At 49.8% G+C, this 23388-nt stretch overlaps 1 protein-coding gene across 3 annotated transcripts in view; it reads left to right on the plus strand.

Moving 5' to 3' along the window:
- Window positions 1-23388, plus strand: part of SIPA1L3 (signal induced proliferation associated 1 like 3) — a 157946-nt gene that overhangs the window by 55659 nt on the left and 78899 nt on the right. For 2 of the 3 annotated variants that reach the window (XM_072608268.1, XM_072608269.1), the window contains exon 2: window positions 13391-13458. The exons of the other annotated variant lie outside the window; for it this stretch is intronic. The gene's annotated coding sequence lies outside the window, so the exon portion shown is untranslated. The remainder of the gene's footprint in view (window positions 1-13390; window positions 13459-23388) is intronic. 3 annotated transcript variants of the gene reach the window in all.

Genomic DNA, 23388 nt, shown 5'->3' on the forward strand with positions numbered 1-23388 from the left:
CTCTGTCTTCACCTCCCCCTCTAGTCGATCATTCAGTTAGTATTTATTAAGCGCCTGTTGTGTGCCAGGCACTGTGCTGAGAACTACTGCAAGAGGTGAGAGATAAGCCCTGCCCTCAAGGAGATTTGTACAAGAGAAATAGGAAGAAATGAATGCCGCAAAGGTGCCAGAATGAAGACATGGGGAAAGGCTTCCTGCGGAAGGTGGAATTTTAGCCAAAACTTGAAGGAAGCCCAGAGGTGCAGATGAGGGGCAAGCTTGCCAGGGGGACCCAACTCAGCAGGTGCAGTGTCTTTTTCCAGGAAGCTCAGGGCCAGTATCATGGATTGAAGAGCCTCACCATACCCTAAGGTGTGAGGGAGCTGGGGCATGGGAGCAGTTTATGGAGTAGAATAGCAGGTTCTTGTGGGTGGTAGCCCCCCTCTAGAAGAAGGCAAGTGTCCTGAAGGCAGGACCTGTCACACACCTGGCCAGAGAGCATCTTGTAGTTGGTAGTAGAGTAGTTAGAAGTAAATAGTGGGTTTCTTAAGTTCCTGGTCTTATGTTCTCCTACCATTCTCCTTGATGTTTCCTGGGCACCTTGTACTTGTGGCTTTCCCCCCAATGTTCTGTCTCCCAGCTCTGCCTCTAGTGGGAAGTTTTGTCCTCCCCATGCTCAGCTGCTGCCTGCTTCAGGCAGCCTCCTCAGATCACTCTCCCTCCCTCCTTGGGAGCAGAGATTGCTCCAGGCTTGTCTTTGTACCCTGCCTCTTAATGCATGGCCCAGCCTGGCCAAAGGCCATTCACAAGGACTCCTGGGGCTCTTAGTTTCTGCTCACATCAACCCTTCTCTTGCCTTGTATTGAAATCGCTATTGTCCATCAAGGGTTCTTAACCCAGAATCTGGGCTCTTGTTTTTACAAATATTGGAGAAGTGACTTTTATACCTGCTGGCATCACCTGCAAGATGACCCTAGAGAAGCCTATTCACGCCTCTCTGACGGGAGTCTGCTCATCTGCTTGGCTGAGGGCAGACTCCTGCCAAGGCAGGGAAGGAGGATGTCCCCCTCTCCAGGTCCTAGGGCTCAGGGATCATTGGTCCCTGCCTGATCGCTCTGCCCCCGTTTGGCCTGTCCTGTCCATCTCTCGTCCTTAGGAAGCGGGAGGACTTGCTAGGCCTTTTTTTCCTATTTTTCCTTCTAAGAAACCATAGAAATGTCAGCTTGTATTGTTCCAAGCAGAAGCAGCCACTTTCTGGAAAAAGCTGGAGGTGCCCGGGCCTGCCATTTCTGCAAGAGGGGAGAAGTGTTCCGCCTCGGAGTGGGACTGGACTCAGTGCCCCTTCTCCCACCCTAGGACCTTCTCCTCTTTCCCTCTTGTCTGAGGGGTCTGTGGTAGCCAGTGTGGGCGATGCATGCCCTGGAGGGCCCTCGGTGGCAGGTCTGGAGCAGAGGAATGCTAAGATGCCATCCCTCTAGGAGGGGTAGCGGCCAGTCTCCTGGGCCTCTCCACACCACCTTTCCCTAAGACCCCTTCTTGCTCCCACAAGCTTGTACAACAGCATGAGCTTATTATTTTCCTTTATTTTAAGGGAAGTCACTCTGGGTGATGGTGGAGGGAGTGCTGATGGATTGATTGGTGGGGAGTAATTAGTCATGCCTAATGTGAAAACAAAGGGCATTGATAAAACCTTGAAAATTAAATGACTTTTTAAAAAGCTCTCTCTCTGCCTGTGCACCCCCCCCCCCCCCCCCCAAGAAGGTAGTCAGGCTTTGGAGACTGTGAGCCATGGAAGACCTTGTCTCTCCCCAGGGCCTCAGGAGCTGATCTCAGCTCAGAGATCATGTGTCTTGTTTCAGGGAAGCTGGGTAGTTTCTCAGTCCTGTCCTAGGCCTGGCCTGGTTGTTCAGAGGGGTGTGATTAATAGTGACCACAGAGGAAATTACTGGGTCTTACTCTGCTGGCGCTGGCCCAAGCTTGTGGGGGAGGGGAGCCCTGGCTCTGATAATGGAATGCAGGAGCCCCATGGCCCAAGAGTCATCAGAATTGGGACTGTGATGCCCATGGCCAGTTGCTGTTTTGATTCTGTGACCTCTCCATTTCCTTCCTGAATGGGCCATTGGGTCTGAGGCAGGCAGCCCTCATCCCATCTGAGCATGGAGCCCAGCAGCCCAGCTCATCACTGACCTCAGGCTTACTTGTGAAGCATCACAGGGCAGAGGAGAGGCAGGCCCTGGCTGCTGGGGGTGCACATATGTGAGCTGGGTGCCTTCCATTTCTCATCTGTAGAAGGAAGGGATGGGACCAGGTTCCCTACAGTCTTTAGTCCTATGATGTGGTCCACCCTGCTAATTTTACAGTGATTCAGCCAAGGTCATCTGCCTAGTGAGCAGCAGAGCCAGAGTTCTGACTCCAGATTTAGGCCTCTGTCCCCTGGGCTGAGCTGTGATTCCTGAAAGGCCCTCCCAGCTCATTTTTGTGCTCTTGAGACGTACTGTAGCTATTGGGAAGCTCTGCCTCCTGGCTCGGGGACCCCTCTAGAGGGTCCTGTCACGTCCTACAGTTGACTCATCAGTCACTTCTGTGACTTCTGTGCTGCAGCCCAGCCAGACCACTAACTGCCTTTCCAAGCAGACTGGGACCTTGCACCCAGCCGTGACTGGGCCTTCTTGCCCAGCTCTGCTCCCCATTCCTACCAAGCCATGAGCTTGGGGGTGGAGGGGAAGCTCATGTGCCCCATAGCTGGGGCCGTGGTGGCATGGAAAGGATCAAGAATCAGGATACCTGGTTTTTAGCCCTGTTCCCTGCGAGCTCTGTGACTGGGTTTGGTGGGTTCTCTGTCTACTTGGCTGGCCTGTGGTGGCTGGCACAGTGCCTGTCCTGCCTTATGATTATTCTCAGGCAAGTTGGCCCATGGCAGGGCTCTGGGCCAGGGCAGCTGGCTGCTAGGAGCTGCAGAGGGATCACAAGCCCCTCCAGAGCAGGGACCCTCTTTACCCCTTTTTGTGTCCTCAGCACTTAGCACCAGGCCTGGCACTTAGTAGGTGCTTAATAAATGTTAATTGATTTGAATCCCTCTCCCCCTTCCCACCCTGGCTTCTTAACAGTTATAGCTAACCCAGAGTGATAGGAACTGCCTTAGATTAAAGACTGAGAGCTGGGAAAGGGACCCCAGAGAGGGGAGGGGCTTACCAAGATTCCCAGGCAGGTATCCTGGTAGTGGTGAAGGTCAGGGCCCAGAGGCAGGTCCTCCCTGTATCACCATAATGGTTCAGGCCTGGCCAGAGGCAGGTCCTCCCTATGTCCCAGTGATGGTGACCCAGACCCAGGCTGGAGGCAGGGGCCTCACTAGACTCTCCCCAGAGCCAAGGCAGAAGGCCCACTTCTTGGTTGTTGTTTCTAGGCTTTGAACCTCAGTGTCCTGGGGTTTGTCTGGGAGGTGTCTTCCACATGGAAACATCTTAAGATTCCGTTTTTGAAGTTCAGTGCATGGATAGAACCCCTACCAGATGGAGCAGCTGAAGATTCTGTTACCAGCAGTAGCCACAAAGCTCTAGCCTGGGAGCCAGGAGGCCTGGGTCTAGTCCCTTCTTTCTCTGGGCCTCAGTTTCCTTCTCTATAAAGTGAGATTGTGGAGGAGGGGACAGGACAGCCAGGATTTGAACCCACATCTCTGACTCCAAGCGCAGGACTGACTGTTCCCAGATGATGGGTTCCTTCTCCAGCTATTTCCTCTTGCTCACCGACTTGGTATTTGGGAGAAAGCCTCTCACTTTCTCCATTCTCCCACAGGAATTGGGGTCAGGAGACTGAGGGTGGGAGGTCTGCCAGCAGAGCCAGCAGTGTTCCAGGTCTGCATCGAAGTTTTGGGTCCAGGCTTCAGGCCAGCTCCCTGCATGGTGGGTCCCTAATCTTGGGCAGGTGGGATGGGAAGAGACATCCTTAAGGCTTGGCACCTGGTGCCCAAGATTTCTGAGAATTGGAAACGTGGCATTCACTTCATTGTGGTTGTCCAGCATTCTCTGAGCACATTGTTCTGGAGCAGTGTGCTCTCTCAGGATCTCCCGGCCACACTGGGAGGCAGGCATGGCAGGTGTCCTGTGCCCATCTTACAGATTAGGCAGCTGAGGCTTCCACGATGTGGTGGTCCGTCTACGGTGAACACCTATCACTTATTTTTCATGCAAAAAAAGGTGTGGGAAATCACTTTCTTGCATTTTCCAAACCCTGGGTTTGAGCCATTTGGGTTGAACTGAAGTGGGCTGACTTAGAAGGGCAGCCTGGGCTTCTGCAGGAGCCCTCCAGCCCTTGGCAGACAAGGCCTGGGTGTTCCCGAAAGCCCACTGTCTGGTCCTTTCGGTACAGGCCCTCGTGGCTGAAGATGAGGCAAGGATTCTGCGGGGGCTGTGCTCCGGGCTGTGGGTGAGCCCTGTCGCCATGGTAACTGAGCCTGACAATTAAGGGCGCCTTTTAGAGGCTGCCTTTTAATAAGAGGGTTGGCCACCAGCTCAACAGAGGATCCCAGAAAGGCCCAGCACATTCCAGAGGATTTTAGCCCTGTAATTAGTAGAATGTGTCCAGTTCAGCGATTCATTCACGTGGGAAACGACAGACCCACCTTATCTGCTGTGATGAATAGCGGTAACCCTGGCCTCTCCCTGGGTAAAGTGCACAGCTGCTGGGCTCGAGGAGTCAGCTCAGCAGATAGAGGAGAGGGCAGCCCCGTGCCCTGGAGAAGGCCTCCTGGTGCCTTTTGCCCCTTCAGGGTTGGCCTGCTTCACAAAGGGGCACAGTCCTGGTATATGGAAACAACACCATATGTGTGTGTTTGAGCCTGGCATAGTCACTCAGCAGCTGGGTGACCTTTCCACAGCTGCCCTGGGCTTCCTTTTCTGAATGACGAGGACGTGGCACTAAGTGACCTGTGAGCTCCCTTGGCCTCTCTCAGAGTCAGTTTCCTCCTCTTGGCAAGGAAGGGCTTGGAGGACTGAGGAAATGATATTGGAGGATTGGTTAAGGGATGGGAGGGAAGGAGGAAAGGGAAGAGAAGGGAAGGAGGAAGGAAGAAAAGAGGGAGGAGGAAAGAAGGAATGGGAGGAGGGAGGAAGGGATGAATGAATGAGGAAGTATACTGGGTGTTATCCTCAGTGCTCCCCCCACTTAATAGTATTTTATTTTTTCAGATTATATGTAAAGATAGTTTTCAACATTCATTTTTGCAAAATTTTGAGTTCCAAATTTTTCTCACTCCCTCCCTTTTCCTCCCCTCTCTCTAAGACAGTAAGCAATCTGATATAGGTTGTACATGTACAATCATGTTAAACATATTTTCACATTAGTTATGTTGTGAAAGAAGAATCAGAACAAAAGGGGAAAACCACGAGAAAGACAAACCAAAAAAAGTGAAAATAGTCTACTTCGATCTGCATGGTGACTCCACGGTTCCTTCTCTGGATATGGACAGCATTTTCCATCATGGGTCTTTTGCAGTTGTCTTAGATCCTTGCATTACTGAGAAGAGCTGAGTCTGTCATGGTTGATCTTTACATGAAGTGTTGCTGTTACTGTGTACAATGTTCTGGTTCTGCTCACGTCACTCAGCATCAGTGCATATGAGTCTTTCCAGGTCTTCTGAAGCCCGCCTGTTCATAATTTCTTATAGCACGACAGTCTTCCATTACATACATCTACCACAACTTGTTCAACCATTCCCAAATTGATGGGCATCCCTTTAACTTCTGATTCTTTGCCACCAGAAAATAACTGCTAGAAATATTTCTGTACTTGTAAGTCCTTTTCCCTTTTTAATCACCTCTTTGGGATACAGACCTAGTAGAGGTATTGCTGGATCAAAGGGTATGCACATTTTATAGCCCTTTGGGCATAGTTCCAAATTGCTCTCCAGAATGGTCGCATCAGGTCACAGTGTTCCAGGTTTCCCTCATCGCCTCCAACGTTTATCATTTTCTCAAGGTTACATTCTAATAGGGGAAGACAACCCACAAAAGGGAGCTGAAGAGCTAATGAGGCTGGGGGCTGAGCAGTGATTTTGTAGAATGGAGGCCATGTGCCTGGGCCCCTCCCCAGAATGGAGAAGACTCTCAGGGTGGGTTGGGTAGGCAGGAGAGCTGTCTTGGGGTATTTCAAAGTGAAAGCATTAGTTTGGCCTCAGACTCAGGAGCCACAACTTGGGTCAACAGGGCATTTGGACTTGATGGTAGAAGAAGCCTGGTACCGATTAGGGCTCTGTGAGAGTGAACTGGGGTCTCCCTGGGACCTGGGGGCAGTGTGTATCCTGACTGGAAGAATCTGGGGGTCTGAGATGGCCCCTGCCTCCCTCCTACCTCCTCCTCCTGTATGTTCACGTGGCCATGGTGTATCTGCATGTGTGTATCTCCCCTTCCTCCAAACTACAAGGTCTCACAATCGCATCTATCTGGGCATCTGTGACCCTTCCACCAGGAAGGACCTGTCCCCTGCCCATACCCCACCCCCAGGTGAAACCCTCTGTGGCCAGCTTGCACTTCTCTCAGGACAGCTTTCTGATGTGAAAAATCCTGCCTCCCTCCCCTCCCCCCAGCCTTCCTCCTCTCTGTGCATTAATGAGGTCATCGCTGGAGGCCAGCTTCCCTTGTCTCTACCACTGAGGTGCGGGTGTTCAAGGGAGCAAAGACCCAGCTGGAAAGCAGAATCCTTCCCTTCTGGCAGTCAGTCTGGAGCTCTGGAGGAAGTGTGTGTGTGTGTGAAGCGGGGAGTCTTGCCTCCGTGCGGCCCCAATGGGAATCACTAGGAGGAATGAACAGGCCGAAGTTGGGAGAGGCAGTTTTTAGCTCAATAAAAGAGAGACTTCCCAGCTAGAGTGGGCTGCAGTGAGCCTCCCCCCCCCCCCCCCCCCCCCCCGCCTCCCCTGTAATGGGAGATGGAGGACTACCTGTCCAGGGCAGGGACAGGTAGATCTCCAGTGAACCCCCTTCCAACACCAAGATCTCTGGGGTATTCCCAGAGTCTGACTTTCTTTTCCGTGACCGACAGGCCATGCCCAGGGCCCTGTGAAGAGAGGGTGTTAGAGGCTGTCCCTGCCCTCAAGAAGCTTGTCATTGAGCTGAGACTTCAGCCAGTTGGGGATTTTAGTCCTTCTGCTGGTACAGATGGCAAACCCTCCATGTCATCTCTCATCTGTGCTCTTGCCAGAGCCCTTTGGGTCATAGTCATAGATTTGGAGCTGAAAGTCCTCAGAGGCCACCTGAACCGGACCACAGTATGGAAGCCTTCCTCCCACCTTGTTTTTGCATTTTACGGGTAGCTTGGTCAGCCCCACCTTTTCCACTCATACACTGCCAGGAGGATGTTGCCGCTGGCCCACTCCCTGCCCACACACCAGTCATCACCTGGGTTGTTCTTGTCTTGCTTGCACAGCTGCCCAGGTTCCTCCATCTCCAACAGTGGTTGCCTGCAGCTTGGTTTCCTCGAATTTGTTATTCTAAGATGTGCCACCTCATAGCCAAGCTCAGAGGAGATTCGTTCTAAACGGAGTGGTCTTTGCCCTGGCAAGCACCTTGGGACCCTTCAGAGCTTTGCAGAGCTCATCATGTTCAGGCTAGCTCATGTTCTTCCTCCTTCAATCCAGACCCATCACAGGATCCACCTGTGACAGTTGGAGTACCATCTGTGGTGGTTTGTCCCCTCCTTGGACAGGCCATCCAGCTGCATGTCATAGTCTGCACCCTGTGCACTTAGCTAGGCCAGTCCCTTTTGAGTAGCTGTGGATTTTGTTGATAATGTTCTTTAGGTCCAGATCACCATCTCTAAGGAATCTCTCTTCCAGTTGGAGGGGAGTAAAGTGTGAGAAGACTGGCGAGGAAGAGCCTTGAATGCATGGAGTTTATGGAGCAGGGGAGTGACATGGTCACGTCTACATGTTAGGAACATTATCTTGGCAGCTGTGTGTAGATGGATTAGGAATGAACTGAGACCTATTGGGACGATCCTGTAGTAGTGGAGGGTAGAGGCAAGGGGGGCCTGAGCTCCAGTCTTACAGGACCCCCCCTTACAGGAGGGGACCAGACAGAGCCATCTGTCATGTTTCATAGCCCTTTGATGAGCAGCTAGATCATTCTCCTAGAGACTCTATGAAGCTGACAAAGCAGGCATATGGCTTAGTGGCTTAGTGGTTACTGATGCTTCTTTCTCTCTTTATGATGTGGCATGCTTTAGTTAAATTTATTTTTTATTCTGAACTTAATAAGCTCCAAATAAAATAGGCATTTCCATATTCATCATAAAACAGAAGAGGATTGTACAGGAAATGGATCTCTGATAAAATTCAACATGTAACTTTCAAAGCTAACCTGATAGTCTGTGATTCTTTCTGGCCTTTCATCTTCCTTCTGTATTTAAAATTAGAGGCAGCTAGGTGACAGGGGATACAGCACTGGAGCTGGAATCAGGAAGGCCTAAGTTCAGATCTGTCTTCAGGTACTTACTGTGTGATCCTGGTCAAGTCACTTAACCTTGGTTAAGTTTCCGTAACTCAGGTTTCCTCAGTTTCCTTAACTGTAAAATGGAGATAATAACAGCTCCTACTTCACAGAGTTTTATTGTGAGCAACAAATGAGCACTTAGCACAATGCCTGGCACATTGTAGGTGCTCAATAAATACTCGTTAACTGCTTCTCTCCTCCCTTCCCCTCTTTACCTTCCAGGATTGTTGTAAGGATAAAATAAGATATTTGTAAAATGCTTTGGCAACTCTCAGACACAAAAATGTTGTGTCATTAGCTATTATATTTTTTAAAAAATAAGCCAACGTAGCAGATGTGCTTAGCTATGACCCCAAGACAAAGTCTTATATTGGCTGTGTCTGGAAATGTAGGTCTTATTCTCTATCTTGGTTCTGTCCTTTCTCTGTCAAGAAGTGGGAGTATCTCCCTCCATCCTCCTCCTCTGAAACCATGGTTGGTCATTGGTTTGAAGTCTTTCAAAGTTGTTCTTAGTCAGGTCCATCCACAAACACTTTATTCTTTACTGTCTGTCAGTCTGAAGTGCAATCTTTCTCCCTCCCTCTCTTGCTTCTTTCTGTGTTTCTTTCTCTTATGTTATTGTATAAATTGTTCTCCATGTTCTGTTTGCTTCTTTTTATATCATTCCTTACAAGTCTCTCTGGTTTCCTCTGAAAATGTAGATCTCATGATTTCTTATCACAGTAATTAATATGTCATAATTTGTTTAACCATTCCCTAATTGATATCTACCCTCTTAATTTCCAGTTCTTTGTCAGCCCAGAAAGAGCTGCTGTACATAAATGTTTTTTGCATACGTGTCTTTTCCTCTTTCTTTGGTCTGTTTGGAGTACAGGCTTAGTAGTTATAGCACTAGGTCAAAGGGCATACTGTGATTTGGGGGTCTTCCAGATTGCTTTCCAGAATTCATGGGGATGGGGTAGGGGTGGGAAAGAGAATACACATTTCTATCTCATAAGAATGCCAAATATCTCATTTAGTCAACTCACAGTACCACCACTAGTATTCTTGCTTTCCCGTAACCTTTCCTACAAATGTCATTTTCCATTTTTGGTTATCTTTGCCAATCTAATGGGTGTGAAGGAAACTCAGAATTGCTTTAATTTGCATTTTTCTAATTATTAGTGATTTGGAGCATTTTCTCCATATGGCTTTGGGTAGCTTGGATGTCTTCCTCTGGAAGTGTGTCCTTTGACCATTTGCATCTATTAGAGAATGACTTATTCTCATAAATTATTTTCAGTTCTTTTATATACTTTTATGAAATCTTTATCAGAGAAATTTGTTGCAAAAAAAATTCCCCCAGTTATCTATTTTTATTCTAATGTTAGCTGTATTGGATTTTTTTTTTCAGTTCTTTTCACATTTTCCCTTCTCTGAGATTTCTTGTCAGATGGTTGGTCATTTGTACTCTTAAGATCATGGCGTAAAGCAAGGATTTCCTTGGGTCTGGTCGGACCACATTTCCCAACTTTATCTTCTAAAGTCCTACCTCTTTGGCACATGAAAGACTGAAGCATCAGGATCCTAATAGAATGACTCTTCCATCACTGGTGATGAAAATAGGTTGCCGTAGAATGGGGACGCATGGACTCTTCATGCATCTCTTTGTTGGTCTACTCCTCATTTTGCCCTTGAATGTTCTGAGATCATGTGGCTCAGTTGATACTTCACCCAGGCTTTTTGAGACACTGCATGGAGGAGTGGACAGAGCCTCTTGCTGGCCTTGGAATCACCAAGGCTCAGGTTCCTCTCTGTCTAACTTGGTGTTCTGATTGGCTCCCGTGGGTTCAGCTGTCATTTACGCAGATGACTCCCAAGTCTCTGGATCCAATCCCTGCTCTCTCTCCTGTGCTTTGGTTGTATATCACCAACTGTGCATCAGGCATTTTGAAATGGATGTCATCCAGACATCTTAAACTCAGCGTGCCTGAAATAGAACTTATCCTTACACCCCTTGCCCCTCCTTATTCTTTCTTCTTGTCCAGAACTTCCCTGTGACTGTCCAGGGCTCCACCACACTCCCAGGTCACTCAAGTTTGCAGCCAAAGAGTCATGACTTCACATTCTTGGCCCACATATCCAGTCTTGTCCAATCTTGTCATTTCTTACCTCACATCTCTCCTTGATGGCAGCTGGTGGCACAGTAGAAAGAACGATGGGTCTGGAGTCAGGAAGACTTGAATTCAAATCCAACCTAGTTGTGTGAGTCTCAACAAGTCACTTAACCTATTTGCCTCAGTTTCCTTGCTTGTAAAATGGTGATAAGTAATAGCATCTACCTCCCAGGGTTATGAGGATCAATTGAGATAATATCTGTGAAATGTTTAGCTCAGTGCCTGGCATATAGTAGTCTCTTAACAAATGCATGTTCCCTTCCTGCCTTCTGTCTCCTCTCCACTCTTAAAGCTTTCATCCTATTTCAGACTTTATGACTAGACATTTACCTTCTAATTGGTCTTCCTGCCTCATGATTCTTCTCACTCTAATCCAGCTTTTCCCCCATAGTAGAAGACCTCTTTTGGGAGGGACTCACATTGGGAGAGACAGCCAGTAACTATGAAGTTTTTAAATTTGTATCTAGTTTCCAATAAGCCGAAATCTATTTTCTCTCCTACTTCCCCTCTCATTGAAAAGAAAAACAAAAAACCCTTGTAGCAAATCTGTCTAGTCAAGCAAAAAAAAAAAAGATCCCTTGGCCTCGTCCCCAAATGTTCCCCGCTCTCCCTGCTGTGAGGAGGCAGGTCCTGGGGGATCACAGTTGGATGTTGCATCGAGTTTTGAAGTCTTTCAGAGTTGTGTGGTTGTCCCATGCTGTCTTCACTCCAGAAGGTCCTCCTGGTTCTGCCCCTTTCCCTTCCAATCCATTCTTCCGGGTCTCCCATGGTTCCTCTGACATCATTCCCATCATCTTTTCTTCCAACATAATACTATTCCATCTCTTATGTAGACCATAATTTTTTCAGTTATTCCCCAAATGATGGGCACTTCCCCACGCCCAGCTTCTAATGCTTGGCCATCCCAAAAAGAACAGTTGTACTTAAGTTTTAAAACATGTATGGGTCCATTTCATCTTTGGGTTGTAGCCCTGGTTCAAAGGGTAGACCCAGTGTAATAACTTTTGGGCTGTCATTCCAAAGGGCTTTCCAGAATTAACTGAAGCAGTTTGCACGTCCACCAGTAATGTGTTAGGGTGCTGATTGGTCTGCAGCCTCCTTTTCCTTTCTTTATTTAACTCTGCCAATGGAATATGAGCATTGGCTGTGTGTGGTAGGAACCTCTAGACCTCAGGCTCTGTAGTCTGGCCTTGGGAGGCCCTGGGACCTTTCACTGGGGGATGAGGTCCCTGAGGAAGGGGTTTGTGGAGGGAGGTCATTAAACATGACATCATTACTAAAGAAATTGGGGGGAGCAAGGCCCCCAGTGACTACTCTTTGATACAGATGCTGTATGACCCCTTTAGACATTGGGTAGTGCTGGTGTACACCTTTGGTTCTCTGGACATGGGTCAGGGGCCACGGGAGCTGGATGTGAATTAGTGAAAACTGGGAATTGTTGGAGGTCAAGGCAGGTCAAGCAGACTTTGGGGCAGAGAAGGTGGAGTCTGGGCAGCTCTTGGGACGAGGGGAGGGCAGGAGCCTGTTTGGAGGCAGGTGGAATGGTAGGAAACTGGCCAGCACCTTGTTGAGGAGGGGAAGATGCCCTTCCCTGAGAGGGTTGGTTGCCAGTACCTAGCTGTGTGATCTGAGGCTCAGTTTTCTTATCTGCCAAATGGATGTAATCTGGCACTATCTCCTCATCTTGTGTTGCTGTGAGGATCAGAGGAGATGGGAGTGAGGCATTATTTTACTAAAACTGTGGGAACAGTTTCCTGTAGCAGACATTCCTCCTGGGCTCCTCCTGGGTCCAGGCTGGGGTGTCCTTGTCATTCCTGTTGACGGAGCAGAGTCATATTTCCAGTTGGCTATCTTCATCATCTTTCCAGCTTCCATATCTGGAGCACTTGAAGCTATGATACCATAGCTCTGGGAGCTTTCCTTCCTTTTACAGGTGAGGAAACTGAAGCTCCCAGACATTGAGTTACTTGTTTGGGGTCACACAGCTGAAGTTGGAGGAGTCACCATCTTGCCTTTTGAAGTACAGTGCTCTAGTGGGGGCCCTGGTGGGAGGGGAGGCTGCCACCCAGGGCAGGGGGCTCCCTCTCCCATGATCTAGCTCCCAGATCTCAGGGCAGGGGCCAGCCCTGCTCTCTGGTCACCCGCCTGCCTCCTGGGCTTCAGCACAGCTGCAGGAAGTTGCTTCCCAGAACAGAGAAGCTAAGTCTGCTGGTCTGTTTTTAAACACCCATGTGCATCTTTGGGGGAAATAAAGCAATTGAGTGGTAGAAAAGCAATTTCCGTGCAGATTTTGGAGACAGCTATTAAATCTTTACAAGAGCCTGATTGTGGCTGCTGTATGGCAGGATTTGATAGTGTTCGTTAATAGAAAGCATGGTGTAAGATGAAATTATCCTTCCTGCCCTGCCATAATTAGGGCCTCCTGGGGAAAAATCAAAGGATCCTTAGAATCTCGGAGCAGCAAGGAAATTTGCAAAAGCTTCTTGGGGTGATGAGACACAAGTTCCCCATCCCCTCATCTCAGCTAAGTGGGATGTCAGAAAGAGTGTCCAGACCCCAGAGCTCAGCCCCAGGCTTGGAACCTTCCCAACAATGTGGCCACAAACACCCACCTCGCCCACCCTCACGAGGCTGATGTGTCCAGAGCACTTGGTCAGCCTTCAGGCCGGCTCTCCAAACGGCCTCTGCAGTTCCTAGGTATCCCTGGCAGAGGCCGAGGCCTAAAGCAGCCTCCAGGGCCCACCAGAAGTGACCTTTCCTTTCATCTCTTCCCAGGTCTGTTTGCTCTGACTCTGAATCCTTTGGAATCCTGAGGACGCCGCTGGGTTTCAGTGCACACAGTGGTACAGTTGGGTGTTTGGGATCCTGGTAGGGATGGTGGCTCCCAGCTCTCAAAGCCCATGGGAGTTAGGAGGGGGAGGGGACGGGGTCAGGCAGAAGGGTCACTGCCCCTACAAATTCATGGCTCTTTCTTGTGTTATGTTCCAGCTATCACAGGGGTTATTGCTCATGGATTCCTACATGTGACTATCAATAAGTAAGCATCTAGTAAGCACCTCCTATGTGCCAGGCCCTGTGTTAAGCCCTAGAAATACAAGAAAAGGCAAAAGCTAGCCTCTGTCCTCAAGCGGCATGCAGATACATATATCCACAACTAGCTCTGTATACTGTAAATAGGAGATAATAACAGGGATTAGGGGGTGGGGAAAGCTTCCTGTACAAGTCTAGATTTTAGTTGGGACTCAGAGGAAGCCAGAAGGGGTCCCAGAGGTCATCTTATCCAGCCCTCTTGTTTTGGAAATGGGGAAACTGAGGCCCAGAGAAGGGAAGGAGCCCAGCAGCAGAGCAGAACCCAGGTCTCCTGACTCTCAACCCTGAGCTCCCTTCACTGTGTGACTTTGTTTTCCCTGGGCTTCAGTTGGACTCTGGAAGTTTCTGAGGCCCATTATTTCCTGGTACTTGAGAGTAAGACCATATGTCCTCTGTCATAGGAGTGACATCGACCAAAGTCCTTAGATCTTTCCCCTAAAAGGCAATGACTCTGGGACCAAACTGGTCATAGGACTTAGGCTCAGCCATTTGATGTGGGATCCTGAGTCCAGAGCCCCAGGAGTGGGAGGTCTCCTTAGGCTGTGTGCACACTGCTCTGTGCAGGCAGCCTGCCTGAGGCAGATGCAGGGGAAGACACCAGGTCCTTGTTGAGCATGCTTCCCATGCCAGTATGGAATAAATTTGTCTGGATGCCTTGGGCTGGCCTGGCTAAGGCCTGCCCTGGAGTGAGTGAAGGAAAAGGCATGAAGTGCTTCTTCTGTGCCAGGCAGGTGCTGAGCCCTGGAAATACAGACGGTTCTTGCTCTCAAGGAGCTTACCCCCTAACAGGAGGATAGCACACAGGAGCAGCAGCTTTGTTCTTGGGAGGTGGAAAGGGGTAGGGGGAGTGTGTCTGGGCTCCAGGGAGCTGGGCGGATGTGGAGCTGGAGTGTGGGCTGGTATACCCGGCCAGTTGGGAGATGGAGCACCAGGGAGATACAGCCAGTTTGCACATGCTCCATCACCAGCCAGCGTCCGCAGTACTCTAGGTACTGTGTCCTGCAGACCTAACTGCTGCCTGAGACTTAGAGGCATCCTGTGGCCTAGGAGCTCCCCACAACAGCCAGGAGAGGCAGAGAGGGCAGATGTTACTTATTGCCATCAATAGATGAGGAAACTGAGGCTCCAGGAGCTTAGCTGACTTCTCCAAAGCCCCCCATTTGACAGCTGCTAGAACTGGGTGTCAGACCCTGGTCTCTCACTCCTTATCTGTAGGAGGTAAGAAGCCCATAGGAAGGAGTCGGTGTAGTTCAGTGGCTTGCTGATGAGAGTGTACAGAAGGGCCAGCTGTAAGACCTGACTGATTGAGGGGATTCAGGAGGCTGAGAGTGGTGGGAGCATGGCAGAGCTAGGTGAGCTGCTTGGCCAGGCGTGGAAATGAACTTTGCTGCCCAGGACAACTCCTTCTGTTCCCTTCTGTTTCTATCCTCTCCATGCCCTGTTATTGGGAACATCACTTCAGCACTGCCAGCTTCATCCCCTCCTTTTGGCCATGAACTTTTCTCTACTAACCTTCTTTAAGAGTTCCACTTTTAATGTGGCTCAGACTCCCAGGCTCCAAGTGGACAAAGGCTCCTGGGCTGCTCCCAGTTCTGAATGTTTTCCCCAGGGTGGATGGTAGTGGGTCTGCAAGTTCATCATGGTGCACACAGAGGTCTTGGGTTAAGAATAGGGCTGGCCCAGAAAGCCTGGCTCATCTTGACTAATCTTGGCTCATCCTTACTGTCTGAGTGACCTTGGGTGAATCACTTAAGTCCCCTAGCCTTTAGGGTCCTCATCTGGAAGGGAAGCACTTGACTTAGATGGATTTTTCAGTTCTGATTGGCCCTGGGGATGCTCTTGGGTGTCAGGTGGGTCCACAAGGGCGTGATCCTTGACTTGGTACAGAGAGGGAAGCACCTCAGATCACCTGGACCTCTTCCAGTGTGCACAGAGCTGCTTCTGGCCAGCCCTGTTGATGAGAAAGCTCTTTGTGTTGAACTTAAACCTTCCTCCTCATGACTGCTCCCCCTGGGACAATCAGAAGGTCATAGCTCATAGGCCTGAATTGGAGGGGACCTGGGAGCCCATTTTACAGACCCAGAAAGTGAAGGTTCTCCCTGGAGGTCACCTACCTTCTGATATTCTAGTCAAGCCTTGGTGCTCACCCAGCCTTCTAGAGCCACACAGAGCACGGATAGTCCCTCTTCTGTGCAACATCCTTGGAGATGCCTGAAGACAGATATCATGCCTTCCCTTAGTCTTCCCAATGAGACCTCCCCAGGTCTCATCTGTTTTTCGTTGGGCCTGGATCAGCATTGACGTTGCTCTGGGGTCTCCGGCCTGGCGTGAGGCCCCCCACTTCCTATGCCTTGCAATATGCTCTCTTGATGTGTGGGCTCCCTGGTTTTGCAGAAGAGGAAAAAAGGATTGGCTTATTGATGGGGACGCTTGCCTTCTAGGCCCTCAGTTCTCCATCTGGTCCTCAGACCTTGACAGCCTCCGCCCCATCTCAGGGCCTGTGTGGGGCTGGTCGGGAGCCTTGCCTTGCATCTCATGACAGAACGTGTCAGAGCTCAGCCTGTTAGCTCCATCCCTGATGGGATCTGACACCACGATTTGATTTCTTCAGATGGAGCAAAGAGGTCAGAGTATTGTCGACTGATTCTCTGTGAAGTTGTCATCCTGAATTCCCGTGAAGCCTGCCACTGCCCTGTCTGCTTCAGCTTGTCTGCTTTCCTCAAGGCTGGTCCGGAGCTAGGGTCCAGCAGAACTGTTAGAGATGGAAAGGCTGGGGGACTGCTCAGTCTCCTCTCCCAGGCTGCCCCTGACATCTTTGATCTCCAGCTTCCTCCAGCAGATAGCCTCAGCCACCTTACATGTGGGGACTTGTGTAAAGCCTCCTTCAGCAAGGCACGGCATGGCCTCTCGCACTCCACCCTGGGTAGATGTTCTCTGGGGACTGCGGATGCCAGGGTTTCCCCAGCCTGTCTCATTCTTCCTTCATTCATACAGCAAACATTGATTAGGGGCTGCCCATAGCAGTCCCTGGGGAAAGGTGGCTGCCCCTGGGGAAAGGTGGCTGACAGGAATCCATGACTTTGTCACCATGGACAGTCTCTTTCTAGCTTGGCCTGTGGTCTTAGAGAGATCCTCAGCCCCAGAGGAGCCAGCCTGGGGACATGTGTCCAAACTGGTAGCTAGATGCAGGCACTCTGCCTGTGCCTGGGCCACCCTTAGGGACTTCCTAGCAGGGCCAGACTGGCTGAGCCTAGGAGAGCCTCAGGGTCCCTTCCACTGATGGCCTAGGAAGGAATTTGTGGTGACCTTGAGTGGAGCGCTGGGACTTTAGGGAATGGTAAGAAAAGGGAATAGGGTAGTTCTGCCCTTTGGAAGCTTCTAGATAACTGGATGGCTTCTCCTGGATTCTGTCACCACCCTGGTTTCCTCTCAACAGGAAATCTTACCCTCCAGGGATTAGAGTTCATCTGCCATGCCCTTTTTGGGGACAGACCAGAAGCAGTTCCAGCTCAGCTTGCCAGCCAAGTACTCTGTAGTACTAATGCTTTTTCATCATCCATGGGCTGGGGGTGGGATGAGGGCAGAAGGACCGATGCAGCCCTTTTGTACCTCGGGAGCCAGTGTCCTATGTGCTGGGTCTGGACACTGAGCCAGGCCAGGCTTGGATGAACAGCCACTCTCTGTGGCTGACTGGCGGGTGCTTTGAGCCCATGCCACATGGAGACCTCCTCTCTGCAAGCACAACTTCCAAGGGCCCTGGTGAGACACCCCAAAGCAGGACTGGGACCTCCACATAGATAGTGTCATGTGACTACTTTGGTCACAACACTTCTGCTGTCCTCAGTGTGCGGATGAGGAAACTGAGGGCAGCTTCCTGGCCGGGTGTTATGACGCCACACCCAGGTGCTCTTCTTTTCCCTCCCCTTCTCCCCTCCTCCCTTCCCTTTTCCCTTCTAGGGAATTATCAGTAAATACCAACATTTCCAAAGACCAGAAAATGGGGATTGACTCTGAATGGGAATCTTCTCCCCCATATTAATTGGTACCTGGTGGAGCCAAGATGGCTGTGCTTGTCTGGTCCCTCCAGGTAGGCTTGGTGTATTCTTGAACTATCTCATTGACACCTTTTCTTCCCTCTCCTCCCACTTTTCACATCATTTTCACTAGCCTCCCTTGCAACAAAAGTCTAGTCAGGAAAAACAAACCTGTGCTGTGGTAAGTGTGCCCGGCTGCCCCTGCAGGGCTGTACCTCTGTGCCCGAGTGGGAGGCGTGCTTCCTCCTTGTGTGCTGGTCATTTCACTGATCAGAGCTCACATTACACGATGTTTTTTCTTTACACTGTGGTGGTTATTCTCTTGGCTCTCCTTACTTCTCTCTGCATCCGTTCATACAGATCTTCCAAATTTTTCTGAATCCTTCTCTTTTACCATTTCTTACAACACACTGATTCTCATCCCTCAGTTGAGGAGCATCCCCTCAGTTTCCAGTTCTTTAAGGGCTACTATGAGTATCTGTGTGCCTGTGAGTCCTTTCCTGCTGACCTTTGTCTCTTTGGGGGATACAAGGCCAGGGGCAGTATTGCTAAGTTAAAAGTATATGCCCAGTGTAGTGACTTTTGAAGAAGAGTTCCACGTTGCTTTTCCAGGGTAAGTTTTTAGGTCATTTCAACAAGTCATGCCATGATCCAAGGCTGTTTCCATAGTGGCACCATATTGCATCCATCGAGGAGCAACTGGGGGTGGGAGGAGGGAGACAAAAGGGGAGCAGAATGGCAGATTTAGGCTCCATGTAAGGGAGAGCTTGCTGATAGAGAATGAGCTGACCCAAATTGGAATTAGCTGCCTAGAGAGATGGTGACTTCCCCATCCTGGTAGGCCTTCACAGAGGCAAGAGGACCAGTGGGTGGGTATGCTGAAAAGGGCATTTCTGTGGAGCCTTGGTTGGACCAGAAGGAATGCCTCTGAAGGTTCTTCCAAGTAGGAATAAGAAATGAAAAACCTTTTTTGGAGTCTCAGCTGCAGATAGTGAATGGGCATCGAACCTGTAGGATGGGAGCCAGTCCCTTGGTCCTAGGGTACCAGAGGCCTCTTTGGAGAAGGTGTGGTTCAGATAACTCCAGATGCTGGGAGCATCTCATCATCAGCTGGGTGATTTTACCAGCCCTGGCTCCTGGCCGAGTATGTCCCAGCTCCCACCTGCCTTGTCCCACTTTCTCCTCAGTTCTGGCTCAGCTGAGAGGCCTGGTCAGAGCCAGGACAGATGAGCTGGGCTGCTATCTGAGCTCTTTACCCCTCCAGACCATGTGATTTGCAGGGCTGGGCTGCAATGAAAAGAGTTTTATGTGAAGACAAGGTGTCCTGGCTTGCATCTCATTAATCACTTGGAAATAAATAGATCACTGGCCAACCCCAAAGTGGGCCACTGCAGGCTCTGCTGCTCCCCCAGGGCCCAGAGCCCACCATGCTGACTCTCAGTTGTGTACACGTGTCCATGGCCCAGAGCTCGTGGCATCCCCCTGGGCTGAGGCTTGTGGTGGGCTGCTTATCTTCCTGGGGAGCAAGTGTGGTCTCTTATTTCCTCCTTCTTGTTACCAAAAGCCAGAAGGAAACATCCAGGCAGGCAGGGATTTTCCTCAGCCCCAGCTGGGTCCCACAGATACACAGGGGCTGCCCCCCACCCCCCACGTTTGACCCAGGGGATCCCAGGGCTGCGGAATGCTGGCTTTCTGGTTTGGATTCCTGGCATGAGCCCACCACAGGTATTTTTAGCCACCTCCAGGCACTGTGGTTTTTAGGCATTTCTCATCTGTTCCTGCCCTCATTGTGTGTTGGAATCAGTGATCAACAGAATTTCCCCCCAGGGGTCTCTGTCTCATGCTGGATCCCTTGAAAGGGCAGCAATAGCCCTTACCCCCGGCTGGGGGCTGTTGTCTGTCCCCACAGCTGGGTACCATTCGATTATGTTCATGGACCACAGTTTTCTTATCTATTCCCTGATGGTTGGGCATCTTCTTTGTTTCCCATTTTTTCTACCACAAAAAGTACTGGTATGAATAATTTCGTGTGTGAGGGCCTTTCTTCCTGTCTCTGACTTCCTTGAGAGTCTGTGCCTAATTGTGGGATATCTGAGTCAAAGTCTATAGATGTCCTAGTCACTTGCTCAGTGTATCCATGGCTGACTTCTGGATGAAAGATTTTCCATCTCTTTCAATCTCCCAGAGAGGATGGCAGGCTGCCGCCTTGGGTTTTCAGTTAAATGCTCAGCATTTCTCTAGCCTAGGACTTGGGAGAAAGATGAATTAGGAAGCTGTTTCTTCATCTGGGTCTGGCCCTTGCTTCTGTGCTAAGATTGTCTGTAAGGGCTGTCAGCTCATGTCCTGGCAGCTGAGCTGACCCGCCAGAGCCTTCTTTTGTGACGTCTCATCATGGGGATGGTGGGGCTCTCTGGTTCCCCAAAAGGCTGGGCCAATGACTCTAGACCTTCAGCAGGTCCTAGACTTTAAACACTCTCAGAGGTCTGTGCTGGAGGGGACCCCACTTCAACTGTCCACTGATGAGCCTGGCCAAACTCAGAAAGATCATTCGTCACTAGAAGCAGCCCAGCTTGAGCCAGGGTCAGGGTCAGGATTCAAACATAGTTCTACTGCCTACGAATCCAGAGCAGTTTCTGTTCTTCGTGTCAATGGGCATAGGAGGTGTCTGTGGTGTGTTCATTGACACTTCTGGGGCAGCTATGGATCCTGGCTCCTGCCCCCCTGTCTTGTCCTTCTGACTGGGAGTGTTGCCTTGTAAAGAGAGCTCTGATTTCAGTAGATCAGATTTTGCCTTCATGGATGAAAAGGAAGTGACAGTAAATCCTTCACTGGTGTAAAATTGAATTAGTTTGACCTCCTTGAAAGGGGGTAGATGTCCCTTGGGTGACTGGAGGCCAGGACTTGGAAACAGGGTAGAGGGGCCCAGCAGGGCTGGGGCTCGGTTGGCTCATCAGGAGACAAACTGGTCAACATTTTGGAGTCTTTGTTCTTGTAATATGGAAAGACAGTTACTGGGCTGTTGTCCAAGGAGGCCCTCTTCTCAGCATACATCTCCATTAGTGTGGCCCTGAGACTATCAACCCCCTCCCTGAGGTTCTCTTGGCTGGCCCAGGGCATTTGGCCCTGTCCAGTGGTCCAGCCACTCTTGGAATCTTGGTCAGGTGTGAACTCTCGGCTCCCCTGCCAATGTGGCATGATGTGTCAGGGTGTGGGGGACAGTGAGCACTGCTTATCAGGAGAACCTGTCAAGGTATGGCTTCAGTTTCCTTTCTGGACCTTGTAGAGTGGCCAGATTTCTGGATATTTCTAGCGAAGGACAGTACCTGGGAAAGAAGCCAGGCTACTTGGAAATTCTAGGCACAAACCTACCTTTAGGGTCTGTGGCCTCATTGTATGACTCTGGCGTCCTGAATTAGGGAGCCACATGTTCAGAGGACACTCCACTGTCCTAGCAAAGACAGCCCCTTCTTCCCCTGCTCCATCTGGCTTAAATCAGGTGGTTCCTTGGGGGCTCAATCTAGGGCTATAGCAGCCTTCATATGGCCTCATTCGAGTATCAGGTTTTAGCGTCCTAGTCATGGAGTTTGTCTCTTAGTAAACCTTGAGAATGACTTTGGGTTTTATTTTTTTTTCTTTCTTTTATTTAGCTTTCTGGGGCTTTGAGAATGCTTCATGTTCCCTCTGGGAAAGCAGAAGGTCTCAGGGTAACAGATGCACTTGCCACATGGGTCTGAGCTTCAGAAGGGGAGGTGGGAGCCTCTGTCTCTGGCCTTCTTCCACAGAGCAGCAGACACCTGTGCTAGTGCCTCCCTCCCTTGGAGGAAGGCAGCCCCTCTCTGTCCTTTCTCCTCCCAGCACACCAATTCTGCTCCCTGGGCCCCTGGTCTGATCATGACTGGGCTTCAGACAGTCAAGGCCACCCCCAGTCTACATCCATCCCTTTCTGTTCCCATCTTCTTTTTTTGGCGAGATGGGAGAGGGGGAGGGAGTGGTTCATCTTTTGTGTCTTAAGCTCTTGGAGGCAGAACTGCATCTTGTTTGGCCAGAAGGTCCCAATTGGACAAAAGCCGCAGGTGCTTTGTTCCTGTCCCCTTTTGGGGGGGAATGAAAGCTCATTTGCCTGGAGTTTGTGATGCCTCCTGGCTTTGTGCTTCCTGGCCCTTTCCTCTGTCGTAGGTGCTGGAGTGCAGCCCTGGGCTTTATTTTTCTTCAGTGTCCTCAGTAAAGGGCCTTTTGGGAGCTTTGGACCTGTCCTGAGTGGGAGGAGAAATTGGGATGAGACCCAGTTCCTGCCCTGCTGAGCACCAACAGCTAGGTATTGGGAGCAATAGACGGAGTGAGCTGGAGCTCAGAGGAAAGGCACTGGCATTAAGAGGGGCTAGGAAACTTTCTTGCATTTGGGAGGACTTTGGGGACCCCGGAGGCAGAAGGAGAGGCTTGAGGGATGAGCCAGTGGGGAGAAGATAAAGGAACTTCCAGATTGGATTACAGTATTCATTAGGACCGACCTAGAGTTGATTTTCTGTCTTCCCTACTTGGGAGTAGGGAGTTGGGGGGTGGGCAGGGACTTTAATCTATAGTCCTTGGGTCTTCAGCTATTTAGAACCATTGTGTTAAGGCTTTTATTTTATTTTTTAAAACAGATTCTGTTAATTTGTTCACATTGCCTAGATTTCCCTTGTATCCCTTCGACTGGTTTTTGTCAGTCAAACAAACTTCAAGAAGAAAAATAAATTCAGCAAAACCAATTAGTACATTGGAAAAAAATGACATGAAATTCAGTGTTCCCCAACCAGGGACCTCCACCTCTGCAGGGGAACTGGGGAGAAATGTCACCCCATCTTTCTTATTTACTGACAAGCTTCTTTATCATTTTACAAAGTTCACTTGTGGTTGCTTGGTGAGGGTTCTTTCCATTTACATTGTTGAAGTCACTGTAGATGGTGTTTTTGGGGCTTTGCTGACTTCCTTCTCCATCAATTCATATAGAACTTTCCAAAGTTCTCTAAATTCATCACACCCATCCTTTCTTATCATGAAGGTTGATGCAGTTTGGGGTCTCTGGGAAACCTGAAATGTCAGGGTACAGGGCAGCATCTGCCTGAAATGATTTCATGAACTCAAAACCATCTTCCAGTCAAGTGGCAAAGTTTATTGTAATGCCAAAAGAAGCAGGCAAGGTTCCTAGTGAACCTCCAACTTCATGGGGGTGAAGCTGATGCTTATGTACAGAAACGACAGTGAAGGGAGCTAGATGGGATTAAGGAGTAGTAAGTAGTCTGGAGTGGTCCAGGTACAATAGTGGAACGAATGTCAGATGACTAATTAAGTGATCTAGGTGGGCTGGGCTGGACCAGATGCCTTGGACTGAAGCACCAGTGATCTGGGCTGCTGAAATGCATGGAAAAATTCAGGGCCTGGGCTGCTTTCAAAGACATAGTCTTTTCCTTTCAGTGGTCCAGGTCCCATCACTCTGTTACAGTAAGATTCTAAAACATTCTTATATTGCCTTCCTCTGTCAGTGAGCATAGACTTTGTTTTCAGTTCTTTGCTACCATGGTAAGCATGGCTATCAATAGTTGGTTGTCTGTGGGGCTTCTCTTTTTCCCGATTACCTCCTTGGACCTGGTACTTGGCAGTGGACTGTCT

The sequence above is a fragment of the Notamacropus eugenii genome, chromosome 5, assembly GCF_028372415.1.
Source record: "Notamacropus eugenii isolate mMacEug1 chromosome 5, mMacEug1.pri_v2, whole genome shotgun sequence".
NCBI lineage: Eukaryota > Metazoa > Chordata > Mammalia > Diprotodontia > Macropodidae > Notamacropus > Notamacropus eugenii.